This window comes from Panicum virgatum, chromosome 4N, assembly GCF_016808335.1.
Source record: "Panicum virgatum strain AP13 chromosome 4N, P.virgatum_v5, whole genome shotgun sequence".
NCBI classification, from domain to species: Eukaryota; Viridiplantae; Streptophyta; class Magnoliopsida; order Poales; family Poaceae; genus Panicum; species Panicum virgatum.
Window position 1 is genome coordinate 32,009,459 of NC_053148.1, and position 23,874 is coordinate 32,033,332.

At 43.1% G+C, this 23,874-nt stretch overlaps 1 long non-coding RNA gene across 41 annotated transcripts in view; it reads left to right on the forward strand.

Moving 5' to 3' along the window:
- LOC120670269 overlaps positions 1-16,955 on the forward strand; it is a 28,418-nt gene extending 11,463 nt beyond the window's left edge. The window contains exons 1-13 of one of the 41 annotated variants that reach the window (XR_005673165.1): positions 10,166-10,622; positions 10,947-11,304; positions 11,435-11,505; positions 11,661-11,816; positions 11,904-11,967; positions 12,074-12,179; positions 12,251-12,407; positions 12,740-12,830; positions 13,264-13,355; positions 13,865-13,975; positions 14,127-14,202; positions 15,091-16,733; positions 16,941-16,955. This is a non-coding gene — a long non-coding RNA (uncharacterized LOC120670269). Of the gene's footprint in view, positions 1-10,160; positions 10,623-10,943; positions 11,305-11,434; positions 11,506-11,660; positions 11,817-11,903; positions 11,968-12,073; positions 12,180-12,250; positions 12,408-12,739; positions 16,734-16,940 lie in introns of those variants that run through there. The other 40 variants (XR_005673160.1, XR_005673152.1, XR_005673151.1 and 37 more) reach the window with 40 other exon arrangements.
- The last annotated feature ends 6,919 nt before the right edge of the window (positions 16,956-23,874 follow it).

A 23,874-nucleotide genomic window follows, 5' to 3' on the forward strand; every position in this document is an offset into this window, starting at 1 on the left:
GATGAAAAGGGAGATTGCTAAATATGTTTCTGAATGTGATACCTGTCGGAGAGTAAAAGCCAGCCACTTGAAAGTAGCCGGCCCTCTTCAACCTTTATCTATCCCATCGTGGAAATGGGAAGACATAAGTATGGATTTCATTGTTGGATTGCCAAACACATCCCAGAAGCACGACTCCATTTGGGTTATCGTGGATAGACTTACAAAGACGGCCCATTTCATCCCAATGCACACCACCTATAATACCAAGAGATATGCCGAGATTTATCTCGATCGCATTGTGTGCCTACATGGCGTACCTAAAACGATCATTTCTGATCGTGGTACCCAATTCACAGCACGCTTTTGGGAACAATTGCAAGCTTCTCTTGGTACCAAACTGATTCGAAGCTCAGCTTATCATCCTCAAACCGATGGACAAACAGAGAGAGTAAACCAAATTTTAGAAGACATGTTGAGGGCTTGTGTCATTCACTTTGACAAGAGTTGGGATAAGTGTTTATCTCTAGCAGAATTCTCGTACAACAATAGCTATCAAGAAAGTTTGAAAATGGCACCCTTTGAGGCCCTATATGGTCGAAGGTGTCGTACTCCTTTGAGCTGGTCGCAAGTCGGAGAACGAGTAGTATTTGGACCTGATCTTGTAACTGAGGCAGAAGAAAAAGTGAGGGTAATCCAAGCAAATCTTAAAGCGGCACAATCTAGGCAAAAGAGCTATTTCGACAAAAGAAGAGATCCCTTGCAATTCGAAGTTGGAAATCATGTATACCTTCGGGTTTCCCCAACCAGGGGTGTACAAAGATTTGGAGTGAAAGGAAAACTAGCTCCCCGGTATGTTGGTCCCTATGAAATCATCGAAGCTTGTGGACCCGTGGCCTATAGATTGAGACTTCCTCCGCAACTATCCGCCATACACGACATCTTCCATGTTTCTCAGCTTAAGAAATGTGTCCGAGTTCCCACGGAGATTGTCGAACAAGAGGATATACGAGTGGAACCGGACCTTTCCTATGTGGAATATCCTATCAAAGTTCTTGATCGAAAAGAAAGGGTAACAAGAAGAAAAGTAGTTAAAATGTACAAAATCCAGTGGAGTCATCACACTGAAGAAGAAGCCACTTGGGAGACCGAAACCTATCTAAATGAACATTACCGTGGTTTTCTAGCCTCTTTGCAAGGTACACACACCTTCCACACTTAGCCTAGTTACTCGAATCTCGGGACGAGATTCTTTTTAAGGGGGGTAGGCTGTGACATCTCAGAGTTCTAAGATGCTAAGCAAGAACTAATACATGTGGTTTCATGCTTAATAAACAAGAGAAAGTCAATTGATGCATTTCTTTTTGGAAAATAACATGTGTGAGCATGTGTATGTGTGTATATGTGCTTAGGTCAGGAACCTCAAATAACTTTCACACCAATGCATTTAGGCATATGAAAAAGAATAGACATGTTCACCATGAAAAGATTAATCAATGTCTAGTTGAACCTTAAGGGTAAAAGTGACAAAAATTACATGAAATGATAAGTTATTTGAATTATAGTTTTCGAAAATTTAAAATAACTTTCAAACCTTTGCTCGATGAAACTTTTTCCTGAAATAAAATTTGTAGGTTTTTAAATTCTTTACAACTTTCGTATTCGGAGTTTTTCTTGTTTCAAAAGAAATTATTGAGGAAAATTTGAATTTGAATCAATTTAGTCTCTCTCTCTACTCTCTCTTTTCTCTCTCTCCCTCCCTCCTCTGTTCTGTGCCGGGCCGTGGTCGCCGCCGGGTCAAGGCCGCCGGCCACGCGCCGCTCTCTCGCCACGCCCCGTCCCCATCCTCTCCCGTAGCTTCTTGGCCTCACCACGCGGCGCTGTTTCCGTGCGCGCACGCCGAGGTTCGACGCCGAGCCGCCACGACAGAGCCGTACCGAGCCGGCCTTCTCGCGCCCCACTCTCTGTCCTGCTCTCCTCCCTCCCATTGCTTTGCAAGCATGCCCCCCTACCTCCCCTCCCCTCTCCTCCCTGCTCTGAGCGCCCGGCCGCGCCCCCTCACGGCGTCCAGAGTCGCCGCCGCCACCATTAGCGCCACCCCTCTCTAGGTCACCGCGGAGCTCACCCTTCCGCCCTCCCTCGCGCCCAGCAAACCCCGTAGCTAGCTTCCATGCTTCCCACTGGTGCTCCTCGACCCGCTCATCGCCGCCCCCGACCACCGGACCACCGCCGCAGCCGCAAACTGCCGCCGCCGGCCGCTGCTCTTCGCGGAGCCGCCGCTACGGCCATCCCTAGCCCCAACCGAGCCCACCCCTGAGTTCCTCTCGGCGCCGTGGAGCTTTTCCCCCACTTCTCCCACGCCTCCGGTGAGCCCCCACGCCGGATTCCGGCCGCCCGCCCCTCCTCTGTTTCTCAAACCAGCCAGGGACCCATGGTGAGAAGGAGATAGAAGTCCAGGGGCCTAGATGCAAGTTTTCCTTTTCCTTTTCTTTTGTTTTCAAAAACAGCAAACTTTGAAAATGCCTATAAATTCGTAGAAAAATCATAAAAATGCAAATCCAAATGTTTTGGAATCCTTGCAACAAGATCTACAACTTTTGTTACATGCACATATTTATTTTCTGTCTGTATTTTAATCTACGAAAAAGATTAGGTTTTATAGGCTATAATTATTCTAGGAGTTCTACTCAATTTCTATAGATGATTTTTGTCTAGTAGCTACTTCATGCCATGTTTAGCTTTTTGTAAAAATTTGAGCACCAGTTGACACTTGTAACTAGATGAAACCGTAGTCTTGGCTAAATCTAGTAGAATAATCTACTTTTTATTTCTGGATGTTATGATATAGATATGTGTATGAAACTTTTTCTGTATACTTACAATACTAATTGAACACCACTGTCCAAGTTTTATTATTTTTATATTTGTGTACCTAACTCTGTGAATTACTCCTTAAAAATAGTGCTATTTTGTGATAAATAGATGTTGCTGCTGGCCTTGCACTTTTCCGCTTGGTTGGTCCGTCGAGTGGGATGCGTCCCCGGCCAACGATGACAAGAACGAGTGATGTCTTGTATCGGGCTTTCTCGAGACATCCGTATCGTCGTTAGTTCTCGTGTTTACTTTCCACTAAAATAAAGGACTCTGGTGAACTTCTTTTATGTTGTTGTACAAAGCACTTTGTTAAATGTTGAACTTGGTTTGTATTAATGCAGATCGTTAAACTCTATGTGTTGTAATTTTTAGTGTCGTGTTGTAATCTCTGGACTCGCCTTCGCGTGAGTTATGCTGCTTTGTTCGATCCAGGTTTGCGTGGTTTTATCGGTAATTTACCCGACAGACCTCCGATGTACTCCGTCTGCTGTGCGAGTTAAACCTAATTGCCTTTGCAACGATGGTTAGCGCACTTAAGCTGGCTTATGTCGGGCGGTTCTGCCACAACAAGCAAGTGAAGAGGATAAACAAATGCTTGAAGAAAATCAATTCAATGGGGTATATGGTCTTCCTCAAAGATGGCCTCCCCATCAACTCATGAAGGTTGAGAAGAAGTTCAAGAAGAACAAGCAAAAGAAGGAGAAGAAGGCCAAGCATGAATCATATGACATATTTAGTGAATGGGTAAGCGATGGTGAAGAATCAAGTACAAGTTCAAGTGATGAATCAAACAAAAAATTCACCACCCGCATGGGATCATCATCCAACACTTTCTCCATGGCCAAAGGTATGGATAGCGATGTAAGTGATGATGACTCCGACTCTCCCTCAATTGATGAACTTCTTGACTTAGTTCATGAGCACCAAAAAAGTCATTAAGAAGCAATCAAAAGAAATTAAAAATCTTAATGATCTGAATGATCTAAATGCTTCTCTTGCTACAAATTTTGAAGATTTGATGTGCAAATTCAATTTGCTTAACAAGAAGCATGAAGAGCTCAAATTAAAATTTGAGAGTATTAATGATACTAATGACTCTTTGGAAATGAAGCAAACTATCCCTTGTGCAATTCCAATTTCTAGGGTAGATGCTTCAACTTCTTGCATTGATTTAATTGATGAATCTTGCTCTAACCCTTGCAATGAGAAATGCTATGAGAATGTTGTTGTAGAATCATGTGATGATCTCATTGCCAAGGAAAATGATGAGCTCAAGTAAGAAGTGGAAAAGCTCATGAAGGACTTGTATAGATTGAAGGGCAAAGGCATAGAGAGCAATGTCCAATCTTCTCAAGATAACCGTGAAGACATGGTGAAGAAGCTTGAGAAGGGGTCCACTGTGACATGCTCCAAGTGCCACAAAGAAGACCACAAGTCCAACAAGTGTCCTCAACTAAGAAAGAAGCTTCCGGATGAGAAGAACAAGAAGAAGCTCACAATCAAGAGTTCTCTCATCTACACTAAACCCAACCGGAGGAACAAAGGCAATAGCACCTCCTATGTGATCAAAAAGAAGATCAATGGCAAGGTGGTTGCTCAAAAGGTTGGGAAGAAGGAAAGGAATTAGAACCACTCCATTTGGGTGCCCAAGGACATCATCACCAATATGAAGGGGCCTCAAATGGTGTGGGTACCAAAGGAGACTTGAAGCCCAAGAATTGCTTCGGGGGATTTGGAGGCTTAGCTTACAAGTTGAAGTGAAAGTTCAAGTCAAAACAAGCTAAGCACACAACTTGAACATTTGTTGCCCAAGTCCCACATAAGGTAATGGTAGTTAGATTTCAATTCAAGCATCATGTAGCTCCATTGCTCTTGCTAGGATATTTGCATGTCTTGCATCTCCTAGTGTGATATATGGTGGGTTGCTTGTGCCATGATTCTAACCCATAAGCAACCTATATGGTTTGATAAGTGTGTAGAAAGCTACACAAGGTTATCCTTAATGGTACATGGATCTCATGAGGTATGTATTTCATATGTGTACCATGAACACAAGATATAGGGTAAACTTCCCAATTGTGTCAAAATCAATGTGCATTCATTTGCTTGGTGATTCAAACACTAAATGCACACATTTAGGGGGAGTTCATCCTATGGCTTGTGATTTTGAGACTAACATGATTGCAAGTTTATCTTTTGTAGTCTCACGTGGAGTTAACACTCTAAGAGAATGTTTCTCACGATCAATGTGAACAAACAACTCTATAAGAGTGATTAGATAAATTGTGCTTTCATGCATATTGAGCCATGCTCTATTGAACTTAAATGCTCATATCTAAGTTCATAGGCTATGTGCTCATACATTTGCTTAACCTTAGTGTATCAAGTACTCTTCTTTCAAAGACTTTCAATTGGTTGCAAGCCACTTTCAATTTCGTACATGCAAGGTAAACAAAGAACCCCCGGAGGTATGCAAGTTTCTGAACTCATTCAATTGATATCATTGACAATTCCTTATTATTTTAGAGCTACCTCCGTGCATGATATGACCTAAGCTTTCTAGTTAAAACTTTCTAGTTGTGTACTTGATTTTCACATTATCATTTTGTGCACATACTTATGAAAATGTTAGCTCATGTCATGCTAGTTTCGTGATTTTGTGATCCACCGTAGTAAATTTTTCTATTGATATCTTCATTGATATCATACTTTTGGATCATAAGTCATGAAACTAACTCCCTAGACTACTAACCTTCTCTTGAGCAATATTGTTTTGCAAAGACCGTTTTAGGTGCAAGACTTTTTAGGTGATTTGATTCCAAAGGGGGGGAAATGTGGATCAAAGCAAGGTATTTTCTCAAGGAGGAGAAGTATATCCCAAAGGGGGAGAAATGCCTAAGTGAATCAAGTCAACTAATGAGGAAGAAGTAGCAAGATAGGGGGAGGATCAAAGGGGGAATCATGGTTTTAGGGGGAGGCCAAGCCAACATTGGATGATGGTAAGCATCCAAGCAAGTGTAAGTGGTTCAATTTGTCAATTCTTGCAAATTTTAAATTTTATACTTACTTTGATTGTGTTGTCATCAATCACCAAAAATGGGGAGATTGTAACGAACATGGCACCATTTATGCCATTTCGAGTGATTTCGGTGATCGAATGACAACACAATCAATGAGACTAATGCTTTTGTTAAGTGAACATTTCTAGATCTCAGGGATGAAGTAAAAAGGCCATACAAAGCGCAACACGAAGAAAGAACTCAAAGAAACGCTGAACTGGACGAGTTCTACTGAAATCAGTAGCACCGGAAAAACCGATGCCATAGCATTGGTGCATCCGATGGTTGTCGGAAGATCCGACGCCCTAGCCCTGGCACGAGTCTGTGCGCCTCAGGAGATCAAGTGAAGAAAGAAGAGAAGCACCGGATGAACCGACGGTGTCAAGAGAGGCATCGGTGCATTCAATATACTATGTTCCAGAGACGATATCAAGCGCGCAGGAGCCACGCCTGCAGCACCGGTTGAACCGGTGGTGCATCGGAGCATAGCACCGGTGTAATGACGTCAGCAGGAGAGAAAGAGGTCCAACGGCTAGTTGAGTGCTGTGAGTGACCGGTTTAACCGACACCCAGTCATCGGTTAAACCGATGGTGCTGCAGACAGTGCGTCAGAAGCTCAACGGCTACTTCAGGTCTGAGAGTGACCGGATGAACCGACGCCACCCCATGCAGAGGCATCGGTTCATCCGATGGTATGATGATTTCTGCTGACCGTTGGAGCAACGGCTACAAGACTTGGTGGCCTATATATAAGCCTCACCCCGGCCATTTTGAGTTCGCTGGAGTTGCTGGACATCCCACACACACACACCCAAGAACACCTCCAAGCCATACAAGAGCTTATTGATCATATCCTTAGGTTTTAGCACTAGCTTTGTAAAGTGCGAGTGCTAGATTAGCTCTTGAGTGAGTGAACAAGCAAGGTTGAGATCCTTGTGGCTGGTTCTAGAGTGAACTACACTTGTATTACGGTGCGCCAGCCCCTTGGAGCAATTGGTGGCTCTCTGGCAAGTCAACGACCCTCTGGCTTGGTGTGGAGCGGCATCGACAACTTTGTGCGGGGGACGGAGACCCCTCCTTCATGTGCAATCTCGCTTAGTGAAGATCGGGATCAAGGTGACCGTGATTGTGTTTACGAAAGAGACTTGATTGCCGGGAAACGATACTCTTCGTGAGTGCTTCAACAACGTGGATGTAGGGGTGCCTTTGTGGCAATCTGAACCACGGGATAAATCCTCGTGTCGAGATTTCGCTTCCTCTCATCCCTCTATTTAAGCTTCCGCATTTCATATTGTAACTTGTGTGCCTCTACTTTCTTAGTGTAGTATCTTGTTAGGATTGGCTATAGGTTGCAAAACTCTTTTAGGATGAGGGTTTCACACTAAGGTGAACCGTAGTTGCACATCTAGATAGCTTGTTTTAGTTTAAGTTTTGTGCAAACTAGTTGGAGCCATAGGTTAAAGTTTTAAGAGTGCCTAATTCACCCACTCCCCCTCTTAGTCTAGAGCACCCGATTGCTTTCAAATAACATTCAACGCCTCGACGCCGCCGCCACAACTCCGGTGAACAGAAATTAAAAGACCCACCAAAATTGGTAGCCTAGCATAATTACTCCTCAGCCTCATCACGTATTTTTTTTTCGAACAATTCGGGGTGGGGGTGGAGATCCCCACCTACTTCATTTCATTGATCGAAAGTAACACAGCTCAGTACAAAACATAATCCTGGCATTCCAGGATGAGATTACATGAGCTCTCACACACAGCGAGAGAAAAGATCGAGAAACAGAGGACAACATAGAGAGTGCATTCTATTCTACCGATCGTCAATGAGAGCCGCAACCGAACAGCTTGCTTGCCAGATTCACAAGAGCCAAATTGCATCCACCCACCCCTCGCAGCTACGCCGCCCTGTGAGCCACCATCCTACGAATTGGGAGGGTTCGCCCAACAGAATGGGGGCTAAGGCTGGGGGAGACAACTTGACCAGAATGTCTCCAGAAACGACGACCTCCTTTCAAGCTAACAACGACACCAAGTAAGGAGCATACGGGCGCCGCCTACCGCCATCCAACGCCCTTTGAGGCGAGGAAGCCCCAAAGGAGGGAGGGCCGGCCAAGAGCGAACTTCACCACCCAGTAATTAGTTTGGAGTCTCCATCAACAAGGAGAGAATCGACGAAGTAGAGGCGCCAGCAGCGAGCACTTGCAGAACCACGGTAGAATCCAACGCCCATCAATGGGAGCCGCAATCGAACAACTTGCTTGCCAGGTTCAGAAGAGCCAAATTGCATCCACCCACCCCTCGCAGCTACGCCACCCTGTGAGCCACCCTCCTACGATTTGGGAGGGCTCGCCCAACAGAATGGGGGCTAAGGCAAGGAGAGACCACTTGACCAGAATGTCTACGGAAACGACGACCTACCTTTGAGCTGACAACGACACCAAGTCAGGCACATCCAGGCGCCGCCCACCGCCATCCAACGCCTCTTGAGGGGAGGAAGCCCCAAAGGAGGGAGGGCCGGCCAAGAGTGAACTTCACCACCCGGCAATTGGTTTGGAGTCTCCATCAACAAGGAGAGCGCCGACGAAATAGAGGCACCAGCAGCGGACCCTTGCAGAACCATGGTAGAAGCCAACTGAAGCACAAGACTAGGCAGCATGGACTCCCAGCCTTGGGCACCGGCGGTGGTAGGGAAGGAGGGGGACAGTCGCCGTCCGAGTCACCCAAAAGAGAGCAACGCGGGAACTTCGAGCCTGCTGTTTGAGCCGCTAGCAGCTCGCATGAACAGCAGGCATGGACGTCGAGGAGGCGGAAGGCGCCAACACTGATCCAGGGGCTCCAACCCGAGAGGCCGAGCAGAGGCCCCAATGGCGCCCACCAGCAGAGCCGCGGGTGGTAGCTCGGGCTAGTGCCACTGACACCAAACAGAGCCGGCCGGGGCCGCCGCCGCACACCATCGCCTGCAGCTTCACTAGGAGAGGGGGGGAGCGGATCCAGACAAGGAAGCTCCGGGTCCGGGGCGGAAGGCCGCAGGCCCGGGAGGTGGGCGGCACGCGGCGACGTCACCATCGGTAATAGTAGCCGGTGAGGAAGCCGGAGGTCGATGCGCCGACCCCCCCAGCCTGTAACCCAGATCCAATCCCAAGGGAGTAGATCAAGCCAGGGGGACGACAGATCTGCCGCTGGGTGGCCGGAATCGGAAGCGGGACGTCGAGGTCGCCGGCGGCGAGCGCGACGAGTGACGGCGTCACCGGGCGCGAGGTTGACGAGAGCCTCGCCGCCGCCTTCATTGCAGCAGCTGGGCGGACTTCCGCGCGCTGCTCGGGCGGCGGCGAGGGAGCGGGGCGCGGGCTAGGGGTGCAGCGGCGCGGGGGGCTTGGGTCTGCCCGAGTCGCCCCTGAGGAGAGCGACGCGGGCGCTTGGTTTGAGCCACCTCGCCTCATCTATACTATACAACAACAAACAATAACATAACTTTTTTCTCCAAGCAAGTTGGGGTAGGCTAAAGATGAAACCCGAAAGAAATAAGTTCAAGGTTCAGGCACATTGATAGCTAGTCTCTAAGCGCTCATATCCAAAGCTATCTCTTTAGAGATATTCCAATCCTCAAGGTCTATCTTAACCGACTCATCTCACGATAGTTTAGGTCTACCTCTACCCCTCTTTACATTATCGACCCGCTCAAGAACCCCATTACGCACCGGCGCCTCAGAAGGCCTTCGTTGGACATGTCCAAACCATCTCAGCCGATGCTGGGTAAGTTTCTCCTCAATTGGTGCCACCCCGACTCTATCCCGAATAACTTCGTTCCGGACTCTATCCCTCCTTGTGTTCCCGCAAAACCACCGCAACATCCGAATCTCTGCTACACTCAGTTGCTGCACATGTCGCCTTTTTGTAGGCCAACATTCAGCACCATATAACATCGCCGGACGAATTGCTATCCTATAGAATTTGCCTTTTAACTTTTGTGGCACCCTCTTGTCACAAAGGATGCCAGAAGCTTGCCGCCATTTCAACCAGCTAGGGATGAAAAAATTGAAAACAATTGTTACCAATTCAAACCTACCCACATCTTTCACAAGATACTTTTTTTAGACCCACATAGAAGATGTTAGTACTTGACCAAACATCAAAACACCGTCCAGAAAAATATTTCTGCCCTGAAACGAAATTGTTTTCTCACCACGCGCGATCCTACCCGCCCGCGCGTACCCACGCAGAAATCATGGCTAATCCCATCCACTATTTCCTTCTGCGCGTCGCCCTTTCCCTCCCCATCCATCCGACCACCACGCCCTCCCCCTCGCGACGCGCCTTCCCCCGACGCCGCCTCCACCCAACACTGCCTCCACCCGATGCCTTCCCTCGCGAGGTTGAGGCAGATGCCGGGCCGGTGAGCTCCGAGCTCCGGCGGCGGCGGCGGCCGGATCCAGCGCTACGTCGGCAGCCGCCGGCCAAGGCAGCGGGGGCCGGTGCAAGCAGTTCCGAGGAGGCCGGCGCGGGCGACGACGCGCAAGCGGGGCTAGCCGCCAATCTCGGCTTGGATGGCGCCGCAGCCACCGCCATCGCTGGACTACTGCCTGGGCTTCTTCAGCAGCGCGCAAGCGAGCATCTTCAATGCCATCGACGCCGCTGCCTGCAGGCCAAGGCGCGTCACCTCTTCCTCTCCGTTGCCGCTGGTGGCTCATCTACATGACCGGATCTGGTGAGACCTCACCCTCTTCGCATCCTCTGTTCCATGGCTGCTCCCCAGGCCCTCCATCCCTCCGCCTTCCCCTTCTTGTCCGTGGGCTGAAGAAGCCGCTTTCTGGAATTTTTCCAAACACGTCCAGAATACTCGCACACCTTATTTCAAGCACTTCACTGTGTATTCGGATTTTAATTTGATAAAAAGGTTTATTATGGGCAAAAAATGGCTATGTAGCATCCACAACACATTATCAATCCAGCTTTGAAAGATTTGGCACATTTTAATTCAGCTCAAAGATCAGTATGTCAGTCTTTTTACTGCTATGTTAATATCCAGCAGACTGATATGGCATCGTCGACAGTGGCTGAGGACGCCACCATCGAAGAACAGCTCCGCCCAAACAGGGAGAGCTTTATTTCTTTGATGATTACAACCGAAAACCTTAAGCTGTGTTTATACTAGGCGCTATGCTAACTGGACAAACACAGATCCCTGAAATTAAGGATGTGGACCTTAAGCTGCCTTTATACTAGGCGCTATACTAACGTTAGGCTGCATATTTACTCAGTGTGCTGCCATTCTGTTATTTTGTGCAGGACTCCTCCACTAGGAGCTGATCCACCAGGACCAAGATGTGGATCGATGCTGGCAAAAAGGATCCAGCGGAGCATGACCCTCTTCCATCAAGCACCTACAGGTATGACTCCTGCCCATCTGAGTTCTTGGCTGGTTCATCAAAAGGATGTTCTTATAACCTATCTTACTTTTTTTGTCATGTTCCCTCTGGTGCTGAATCGCTTGGCTTGATGAGAATCTGGTGTTTTCAGGATGGGAATGAGGTTGCTAAGAAGAAGTCATTCGTTACACCACCAAGGTTCTTTAGTGTTGACGAGGCGAGGTACCTTTTTGTCCCTTTTGTCACCTAATGTTTTTTTTGTATTTCATTTTTTGCTGCTATTTGCTAATACTAAAGTTACTCTTTTATATTCAATTTAATTATAGATTATTTTATCAAAATTTACCTTAAGAACTGATGAACTTCTCATAACCCAGAGAACGCTTGCCTTCAGTGAAAAGGATCTCTGTAAATATTTTAATCCTGGAGACCATGTAAAAGTCCTATCCAGAGTTCAAGAAGGCGCAACAGGCATGGTTGTTAACGTGGAAGGGCATGTTTTGATCATTTTATCAGACACTACCAAAGGACATGTGAGATATTCTTGCGTCAGATGTAATAGTACTTGATTAGTGCAAATTCTTTTTTTCTAACCTTTTACTGTCTCTGTGTGACTACAGATCCGCATGTTTGCAGATTATGTTGTGGAGAGTTCTGAGGTCACCACAGGGATTACAAGAATAGGTTTGTCCTTGGCCTTCTATACTGTCGCATTTGCAGTGAAAATAATTTTGCAATCTGGAGCTCTGGATTGGATCGAATGGGATCAATCTTCTTCAAATGCTTGCAGGTGGAGAGGCTGGCAACTGGCTTTGGTCCTATCTACTACATTTTGGTGAGCGTCTCCAGGGGAGGGGATGAGGTCAGAAGACGGTGTGGTGAAGGAAGTGCTCCCGGTAACATGTCTTAGTGACTGTGAACTTTGTTGCCCCATTACTTTGTAGTTCTAACATTGCTGAAAATCTAGACTCGCAGGATGGGTCATGTCGTGTTGCCCTTGGATCGCAGGGCAACGGAGACGAACTGATTGCAACAGCAAATGAGCTAGGGGTGGTCAGGCCGAAGAAAAACGAGAAGCTCAAGATAACGAACTGATTGCAACAGCAAATGTGCTAGAGCTAGAGGTGATCATAGCATAACAGAACAAAAAGCTAATGAATCCGTAACTTTTACCCCCAAAGTTTATACATCGACATCAAGACGGCAGTAAAAGCAAAGTTTACACCAAAGTTACCATTACTTGGATTTTCTATATGAATATAAAATTCTTTATTTTTTGCTAAATTGTTGGTTACTGAACCTATTCTTTTATGCTAAAATTTTTGAAAGTCCTTTGCAGCATGTATATCTTTTTTATAAATATAATATTATTAGTCACTACAACTTTTATGATATAAACTTATTATGTATTAGGTATGTCTGATTTCATTATTTTGACAATCTAATTTTGACATAGATGAGTTCCAACAAGCTTCTGGTGTCACGCGGGCATGAGGCCGTGGTGATGGCCATAGAGAATGCTGGGCCAGTGCATTTCTTCATGACTGGTATCATTCGAGATTCCTATCGCTGCTCGCAACAGTATCTTGAACCAATGACATTTCAAATTTGCATCTTTCAGAAATTGGACATATTATTCTCTTATATAGAGAAAGCTCAATATAAATGTACAAGCATAATTCCTACTGATGAGTGATCAGTTTAGCAACAAGTAGATGGTATTCAGCCCCTGCATATTGTGAAAATAGAAATAAGGAATATATTTCATTTAGCATAGAGTTGTCTTCTAATTAGATTTAAAAATACTGACAACATATGGGTTTGTATGCCCTCCATTATTGACACGATGATCCATGAACTACATTCTTGAAGATGTTATTTTAAGCAAGATTACTGTGTATTTAATTAACTCTCTATATTTTTCCTTTTTATGCTTTGGATACTGAAGATGATTTAGTTTCATCAACTCTCTATATGAAGGTTGCTTTACTTAATCTCACTGAAATATCATCAACTTGGGCAAGGGTTATTGATGTCATGGATAGTGAGGTATCATTACAGCGCACCACCCAGTATGGATAATCCTTAATATTTTCTTTCCTTTATTTTCAATTCTTCTTTTTTTCCTTTAAATTCAGTCAGTGTCAAGATTGTTTGGTTTTATTGGGGCTGGTGCTATGCTGGGGCAACTTTTTTGTTCATTGTTTGCTGCAAGCATGGCATGGCTGGGACCTATACGTACCATTTATCTAAGAAGATTATCTTAATAACATAATAAATACATGTATAGTATTTAATGAAATGTAATATCTGAATGAACAGTTATGCTTTTATTGTCATCCCTCTTGCTGGAACTTGCTACTATATGATCTATAAAGGAATTATTTTTTTTGAACGAACATCTATAAAGGAATTCACATTGATGATATTCAGGGTTCAACTGAACTGTTGGAGGGTACATGATTTTTCAGAAAATTTTCAATTGCATAAATTATTTTGTTCTGAGCAGTATATGATGTTCTCCAGTGATTTCTTCTTATTGCTTTGAGATGACCAATCTGCAATCCCGCGTCTTCTGTAGACAAATTTTGTGGTTCATTGCTACCACAAAGATAATCCACATCTCTGTGATCAACTGTGATTTTTTTTAATGATTCATGATGAAAACACAAGTTGGAAAAGTTGCCATTAGGTAATCCACATCTCACGCTTCTTTTTTTTTCCTCCTGAGCTTTATTTTTGTTTGGACTGCCTTGTACCATATTTTTTGCTTCTTAATATAATTGTAGGCAGTCCTCCTGCCCGTTAAAAAGAAAAAGATTGCATTTACACTGAATTTGTAGGCAGCACTAGGATTTGGTTTGGCATTTACACTGAAGTTGGAAAAGTGCAGTTGTCTTATCCTTCTTTTACTTTCAGGTATGGTTATAAATATGTATCTCTACATGCACTGTCAAGCTTGCATGTAATTATTTGAACATGTCATAGTACAAAGAGCACATCAATTGCTCTCCAAATCACCTTTTCTCCATGATTTTCAGAAACTAACAATAATAGCTACCACAATTGGATTTCTGAAAATTTTTATTCTGCAGAAAGGATGTGCAGGAATTATTTCTTTCTTATAATCTAGAGCAATTTACTTTTATAATTTTTCAAATATGTTATTGGCATGATGATGTAATAATGGACAATGATCGTATGCATTGGATGATGCAAAATGTCGGATCTTTATCCATTTTCTATTCTAAAAAAGGAAGGTTGGAGCATTATGAATACCTTGACAATTTATTTCATAATATATTTCCAGTATGTTTTTCCAGTATTCATTACCATTTTTGTGATGGTTCTCTTTCATCAAATTTATGTGATAAATTGAATCTATCTTTCTTGTTAAAGGGTATACAAGGAGGATAAGCTTGGTAACCTCCATTCCTGTTCATTCCATTTGACCCATCCCATATTCAGATTTCTATCTGACGCAGTTATTATCTTAAACCACGTTAGCTTCAATTATTGTTCATCAATCGTACTGCCCTAGCTTTTATTCATTTTGTATCACACTGCGACGACGATATCTATTCGTTGAAGCAGATGTCTACAATCATATTATCGTGGCTACAAAATTTCTTATTGATTAGGATATCTTAAGTATTATTTTTTATAAAATATATTAATCATTTAATTCTCTACTATTATATAATGTATAATACATGTATGTGTAATATTTTATTTTTTAACTCATACGCATTACGCATATAGAATGCAGCATCTGACCACAGCCTGATATCTTTAGAAATGTTGTAGGAGACCCGCATCATCAGCACTAAAAGGTGATAGAAGCACGTAACCATGATACACCAAGTTGCAGGGATGATAAAAGATGTACCCCTCCTCCATGTAATGTTCTGAAAATAAATTTTGATGGGGCTTTTAGACAGCAAGAGAAAGATGGGGCATGGGGTTTTCTGATAAGAGAGTGATGGTCACGGGGTGCTGGCAAGAACTTGGCGTCTCACGGCAGTGCACCATGCTTTGGTGGCTGAAGGTGAAGCTTGTTTGGCAGCGCTCCGAGCAGCAACGGAGCTGGGGATCTCCAGAATCATTCCGGAAACAGACTCAAAGAATCTGGTTCAGGCCATTACAACCAGTGACTTTGATCAGGCACCAGGTGGAGTCATTTTCAGAGAAATAAAGGAGATGCTGTCGCTGCATTTTAATCTTGATAGAATTGTTTTTTCTACCCGTTCTTGTAATAAGTGTGCACACGAGTTGGCTCATTTTGGCCTAGCTAGGGACCCAGATCAGCCGATTGTTTGGCTTGATCCCCTCCCAAGATTTGTACGGTCTTTGTTGGATTGCGATGCTGCTGATCCAGAATCTGGTGTTTGAATGAATGAGCAAAGGTTCAAAAAAAGGTGATTTTAGTAGTGTCGTTAATTATCTTAGTATTAGTATTGATGTTCATTTATAAAGTATATATATATTATATCTGCTACTCCTTCAATATTTTAATAGCTTTATTGCAGTCGTTAGAATTGGTCTACTTTAGGTGCTAATTTGATGCCATCACGCAACACAGGCCTGTAGTGAAGTACGTCTATGAGTATATATTATAAGCACCTTTGTGCGAGTCCCTCGATTAGATTGTATAAGATTAGACTTGATTATTATAATACATTAATAAATAATTCAAAAATTTAGTAGTCTTGATGCAATTTAATTATTTTTAAATGATTTTTCTTTAAACACGTGCGTGCATCCCCACTAGTCACGTATTAAAGGCGTAACAACGAGCACAGCCATAGTGTAAAAAGATCAGGTACTTTTTACAGTCTCAGACTGCTCGTTTTGGATAACTTCAACCTCCCGTGAATCACGCCATCAATAGCTCTTAGTTGTAAAGGCAACAACAAATTTTTCCACCCCTAATTATATCCCAATTAACTGCCATTTTCTCTCTCCCTCATCACAGGGGCTCTTGTGAAATCGCCGGAGACACTCAACGCCATATCCAACCTAGTCCCTCCCCCACCCATCACGGTGCTTGCCCGACCACCCCATGGGCGTTGCGTCGATTCGGCCGTATTCCATCCGCCCATGCTACTCCGCCGCTGCCTTCCCCAGCCGGAGCCGGCGGCCATCCAAGTGGCCTTCGACCGCCGAGCTCCTCCACCATTGGCGTCTCTAGGTTAGTGTGCAACCCTTTGATCCCGTCCTTCTCATATGAAAGGATCACCAGGTAGAAATCTCTTTTCACACACCCAAGCAATTGTTGATCCAGTAGTATTCCCCCTTCCCATGCCCAATCTCATCTCACACCCATTTATGATCTGGGAGTTGATTATGCAAGCTTCGGAAGTTAGTACATGGTGAAATCAATTTTTTATTGAAATAGCGTTATGGAGCCAGCGAGAAATTTGGATGCTACAACGTCCGCCGAGAAACAAGTAATATATTTTTTCCTAGATCGGAAAGCAAGTTTCACACTTCTGAACTTCTTTTGTTTCACATGGATATTTGAAAATTGCAAGACATAAGTAATTTTAAATTCACTTAGAGTAATTTACGACTATATTAGTGTTAAATTGCTAATATCTTTTATTGGTCAAAGTGTCTGTATAGCAGCCTAACCTTGTGTTTCTAATGTTGTGTAGAAAACCTTCATACCTTCCGCTGGAGAAGCTGCAAGCTAGAAGGATGCAGGGACGAAATCATGCATGGATGCTTATTCACTTTCTTTTCTTCCTAGGATGAATGTAGTCAAATTTTGTTTATCTGTGTATATGGAGATATCTAGGAGCAATTACTTGTTGATTGTATAAATATTACTTGTCAGTACATTTAAAATTACTACTAAAAAATTACTCCCTTGGGAAAAAGGAGCAAGTGCTCCTATTTCGAGTAGGAAATTACTCCTTTGCTTTCAAACTAATTTTTATTCTGAGGACTAATTACTCCTCTAATTTTGTTATATAGTCTATTCACTTTAAAAAATAAAATTGAGTCATATTAATTACTCCTAACTACTTTTTTGTATGAATAATTACTCTGGGCATCTTTTTTGCAAATTTACTCCTTTGGTCCCATGACTAACTTTTGCAATTTACTTATTGTTTCGTTTCTTGACTAATTACTCAAACGGCCGTCTAGGTATGTCATTTCGATGGAGCAATTAACCAGTGGGACGAAAGATAAATTGGACCATCAAAATTACCTTTTTAGCAGCATAAATTCAATTTTACTGTTGCGGACACCGATTCATTGGACTTTTACTCTTGCACACATGCCTGCATTGTTATTGGGTTTTTTCTCTCTCATGAAGTACACCCTAGAATGACATTTAAATGTTGCATGCATGCGGACTACCTTTTTATGTCTACCATCGTGTTTGGATCATACAACTTTGGCCACGGGAAGAACAGATTGTTACACATACCATAATACCATTTTAATCCGTTCCAAAAAATGCAGTAAACGTTATTAAGAACTATTATAAATAACAAGAACTAATACACTAAATCAAAAACCAAGCCACTCGAATTTCTCTTCAAACTTCTCAAACCCAACTAATTGCCTCCGACCGATTCCTATTCTATATTATTGAACAATACCCCGAATCTGAATATACTTCTATTTACTCTTCCATGCTTCAATGTATACTTCCGGTGACTGCGGACAAGTGTATGCCGAAATACGTGCCCATACCAAAATACCTTTTTTTCCCTTCAATCATTCAAATTAAAGAAAAAAGAAACCAGTAAGTTTTTACTTCCTACTTTCCACTTTTTACTTCCAACCATTTCCTACTATCCCGTACCTCCTTACGTGATAACAGCTCAATGACCATTTTCATTGGTCATTCGGAATTTTTTTGAATTACTAATCATTCAGAACTGCTTTAATACAATAATGGAACCCAGGTCCACGTCAATCAAGGTTCGCAGGTCCATTTAATCCATTAATTACACTCGTACTGAGATTTTACCTCCCAATAACTGACGCCCTATAATTTCTCCATTCTGTTGCACTTGCCGGAGTCAGCCATTGCTTCGCCGTGGGTGTTAAATAGCTATTCAACAACCCGCATGCTAAATAGACCAGCCATATATATATGACCCATCGACCTCCACCAAATATACCAATTTGAGCTAGGGTTTTGCCTTCTCTCGCTATTGCGCTGCTGCTATAGCCTTCTCCATCCTGAGCGTCGGCGTGCACCGGCAAACGGGAGAGCAGGTCTCCAGAACCCTTCGCCCTTGTGACCTTGCACCGGGAGAGGGCGAATAAGGTTTTTGGGAAGAGCTCTGCGCAACTACTCAACAAAGATCTTCATCACGGCTCGTCCTCCATCCAAGTCAGGCGCTACGGCGAATCGTCGTCTGCGACACCGTCTACTGCACTCCGTTCGCAGGACAGTCTTCGTCCAGTTAGTGTAATTTCAGTAAGTGCGTGTTGTTTTATTCAGTTTTAATCATGTTATTCATTTTATATTAGAAACATACGAAGTGGGTGCTAACATTTTTTCTAAAAATATTGGCACTCTACTTGTCAGTTAATCAGATTCAATTCTTTTATGTTCCTAGTATTTATTTTCTTGTAGTTATGCTTATTATTATAAGGTCCAAATAGAGCGCCAAAAGATAAGTAAAATTGTTAGAATTTTCATTTTACCATTTTCAGTTTTTTATTCTAATTAAAATGAGTTAGTTTTGATTTTTCAGATCTAACCATAATTTTTTATATTTAAAAATATAAAACTACCCATAAGGCCAAATTTGTTTGCTTCCGACGGTTGGACAACCTTCTTTATCGGGTTTTCTAGTTGAAGGTTGAAATCGAACAATTGTGCTAGTTTGAGGCTGGAAATTTGACTTATCATGTAGTACCCCAGCCCAATATCCTTTAATTTAGTAGTAGTAAGGTCTATGTGGCCCAATTGTGGTTATAGTGTGTGGTGGCTTAGTACCAGTGGCGGATCAACAGGGGGGGGGGGGGCTGGGGGGCTCCAGCCCCCTACGGGCTGCAACCTCCATTGGAACAAGGGGAGCTAGAGGAGGAGAAAGTGAAGGGAGAAGAAGAGGAAGAAGAAGGCTTCAGCCCCCCGTGGCTGTGACCTGGATCCGCCACTGCTTAGTACCACCTTGGAAGTTTGAAGATGGGGGGTGACAAGCAGCTTATAATTCTTGTCGTTCCAAACATAGCACCTCTGGATTAACCTTTTTACCTTTTTACATGAAGAAGTGAAGAAACTGAAAGAGAATTGCTATCCGTATACGGGCTCGCTCCACGTGAGGAGCTAGGCCGTAGCAGATTTTGGAGCAGGGTATTACATATCACTTTTTTTATAATGGAGATAAAATTTCAGCTACTTTAGACCCCTTCTTTACAGAAGTGACATCAGTTCACTATTATTACAAACTTTAAGTTTGTACCAAATAATGGTTCAACTTTATTGGCCAATACGGGAAATAAAGGACCATCCATGATACGTGATGAACTCCATGGCTCTTGGCTCTAAACATTGACATGCTTTGATAATATGTTGTTCTTCTTTTTTAATCAATGCACTGCAACAGAGCTCGAGGTGCATTTGAATAAAATATTGTTTGTCTGAAACCTCCAAGTTCTTGAGGGCTTTGAGTTTGGCAGCCTTCAATATGGACTCTTGATCTGCTATCAGTGAACTCTTCCTCTTCCGAGTAGGAGTAACTGAACCAGTCAGCAATGGTATAGGGTTAATAATTAACATTCATATGAGAAACAACCTCAATTGGTTTATTGGCTGCTTACTACAAAAGGTATATTTGCTGGCGGTTCTAGAGGATTTTTAATTGAGGTTTTGAAACCGTCATTACAGTGTGACTGTAAAAATGGCGATTAGTACCGTCGGTCCCTATACCACTGGAGTTAACTCATTATCACTGGCGGGTATTGTAAAGAACCTCCTTTACAAATGGTCTATACCTGAGGTTTGCAACACGAACCTCCATTACAAATAATATCTATATATGAGGCTTGCAACACAAACCTCCATTACAAATGGTATTTATACCTGAGGTTTACAACATGAACCTCCAGTAAAAATTTTATTATCCTACCAAACACTCTTGTCAACAACAGCCAGTAACAAGTCTACGCGCTATTTCAATTTGGCACACATACATACGTACATATTAACTTGGCACAAATACAGCACAAACACATGACCAGAAATGGTTTCAGCCTCTTTATTGAATTTGACTTAAGAGCATCAAATAAATATAATTTAAATTCAACATTTCTAAATAGATTTAGCTTCTAGACTGTTTAATAACAATATCTAAATAACTAAGATTGTTGAGTTGCCATATTCATGATGCAATATCACAGCCTCTATATCATCAAACTGAAAAATTGTGGTCTCAAGTCCAAACTGGTATTCTCGTTTGTAATCATAGCTGCACATCATTTAATTATCATGAATACAAATATAACATCAAGCCAGTAATAATAATTAGGAATAATAAAACAGCCGACCTTATATAGCATAAAACAACCAAATGTTTCGAATTAGAGAATGGAACCATTCACCCTGAAATCTGGTGTAGTGTTATTTAATCATAATCAGACATTTGAAAACAGTTAGGTGAAACCTCAGCTGTGCGTTCTCAACATTTGAAAACAGTTGAATACGCCATTACTTGTCAACAGTTCGTCGCGGCAGGAAACAACCTCTCAACCAAAAAAAATCAATTTATTGGCAGTTTCAACCAAGAGAATAATAGGCAGGACAACTAAGAATGCATCGCGGAATAAATTACGACAGGCAAGGAATTTTTCCTATCAGCAATGGGGCGCGGCCACCTTCTCCAACGCTCTTGAACTACCTACCTACGGCTCCAGTGATGACCAATTAACAGAGGAAGTAATTGGACTCACCTTAGGGGCGATGGTGAAGAGGGGAGAGTCGGGGCAGTGCCGCGTCGGGCCCCGGCGGCGGACAGGGCAGCGCCGCGCCGCGCCGGTCCCTAGCGTCGGCGTCGAGGCAAGCGCCGCACCGGTCCTCTGCGTCGGCGTCGAGGCAGTCAGGGCGATGCGGGCACGATGAGCTGGCGGCGAGGAGTGGAAGGGAAATAAACTAGGGTTAGCAGGCGTTACGCTTAGGTTATTTTTACCGAGGGTTGCTAAAACAAACCTTGGGTAAAGATCATATTTTTAATGGCGGTGCTCCATACAAACCTCAGGTAAAATTGTTGTTGTTTTCTACATGCAGTTAATAGATATAATCTACTGTAAAGATAATGTTTCTAATGGCATATGTTTCTAAGGATTTTTACAGTCAAAAAGGTAAAACCACCAACAAAAAACATTTTTGAACCGCCAATGATTTCATCATTTGTACGAGTGATTGCTTCACTGGAGTTGCAACGTGGTCACGTGGCATGGCTTAATAGCTAGCTGCTCATAAAATGTTTCAGCTACCCAAGCTCTAGTACTATCTGCACACACTGTTGGCTTTAAGGGCATCATTGGACGAACCTTTCGAGTGCCAGCACTGTCAGTATGGGCAGTAACCATTGGTCCATTGTAGCTTGTTGGGCTCCCGGTGCACTACTCCCAACAGTGGCGGATCTAAGGGCTAGGGGGCTCAAACTCTCTTGCCTCCCCAAAATCAATGGATATCCTTCTAAATCCCCCTTCATTTTTGGAAAGAAAGAATGAAGAAAGAAGAGAAGGGGAGGAAGAAGAAAAGAAGGGAGATGAGCCCCCCTCCTCGTATGTGTTGGCTGGATTTGCCCTTGAATTTGATCTAAATTAAAGATATTACTCCTTGCATGAAAAGTACATCCAGTGAAAGGAGATTAAACTAAACATATAATATTTTGAAATACCAATAAAACAAACAATTATACATTACAACCTGACCACTTGCTTAGTCGAAACCATCAAGTCAGCATAGCCCAGCCTTTTCTTTTTACTATCATCTGGTCATTGGTCAAGGCCAAACTTGCGGCCCGATCCAACTCCACCTTAACCGAGTTCAACTTCACCAGCACTAGCAGGCTAAACAAAAATGTTTTTGTGCTAACCAGGCCAATCTACACATCCCGGCCCGACTAAGCAGCAACAACGTCCTCCTTTCCCACGCGCAAAACAACAAAAAGCTCTGATGGGCCGCAAATAGCAATCGGTGCTCCGATGGACTTCAAACCCGTAAGGGGGAACAAACGTAGAAAAATTGATTACAGAAGGAAACGAATTTTACCAGGGTAATCGTTAGGAACATCGTTTTCTTTCAGCACGGAAGATGCGCATGGCTATATATCCTTCGTGCTACAATTGAATCGGTCACCGGAAGAGACCCGGTGTTTGGGCGGAACAAAGGCCGTAGCCGTGGCCTTGCCGGCAGGCCCATTGGCAACAAATGCATTCGAGCAGGCCTTATTCGCCGTATCGGCCTGATGCAACCCGGCCCACCGTCCGTTTTCTCCACAGAATGGCCCGCGGAAACGACCTGCAAAATGCTGCGTTTTTTTTATTATTTTTGGAAAACATTTTTTACAGAAATATATTTTCAATATCACAATTTACAGTTTTGTACCCCTACCGCCCGCCGGGGGGGCGGCAGGGACTTATATGTAAATTAAAAAAAAATTATTTGCGCGGAAACCCTTGGCGGGAGCCTGCCGCCTCCCTGCCGGGCGGCAGACCCCCTGCCGCCACTCCACAGGGCGGCAGGGGGCCTGCCGCCCGGCAGTGGGGCGGCAGGCTCCCCCATACCGTATAAAAGGTTTCTCTCCCCCCTCCCCCTCATTTGCTTCCCACGACATCCAGAGAGCGGGAGGGAGAGAGGAGGGGTGAGGGAGGGAGTTGTAACGGCGAAGCCCTGCCGGATTTTGGATCCTAACCGCAGGTAATAAATATTTCTCAACTTTCTCGATCTAAATTTTTTGTATGTTTAATTCTATAATTAGTGTATGCAGCAGTAATGATATTTTAGCGATTTAGGTAATGTTTTTAATATAATTTAGGTAGAATTAAGATTAGTTTTTAGAAAAACCAATTATGTTTACCAACAAATTTTGTGGTATTGATTAGTTGTTTAATGCGAGAAAAAATTTCGAGAAATAGTCAGAAATTGTAGAAAATGTTAGAAAAATATATGAAACATTCAGATAAATTGTAGAAAATGCAGAAAAATTTAGAAAATGTTAGAAAAATATATTTATAAAAATATATTGTAAAAAATTGTAGGAAATGCACGAAAATATTAGAAAAGTTTATGAAAATTTAAAATAAATTGTAGAAAATGCAGAAAAATTTAGAAAATGTTAGAAAAATATATTTATAAAAATATATTGTACAAAAATTGTAGAAAATGCACGAAAATGTTAGAAAAGTTTATGAAAATTTAAGATAAATTGTAGAAAAATGCATAAAAATTGTAGAAAATGTAGAAAACTTATATTTTTTTGTGTTAGGTATGGCCGAAGATACGTCAGCTCTACTTGACGGAGTCATAGACTCGTCGTACCGGTCTTTCCTTGCAGTGGTTTAGCGCGTGAAACTTAACGTGCTGCGTCCACGTCCACCAGCGGAGTTTGTTCC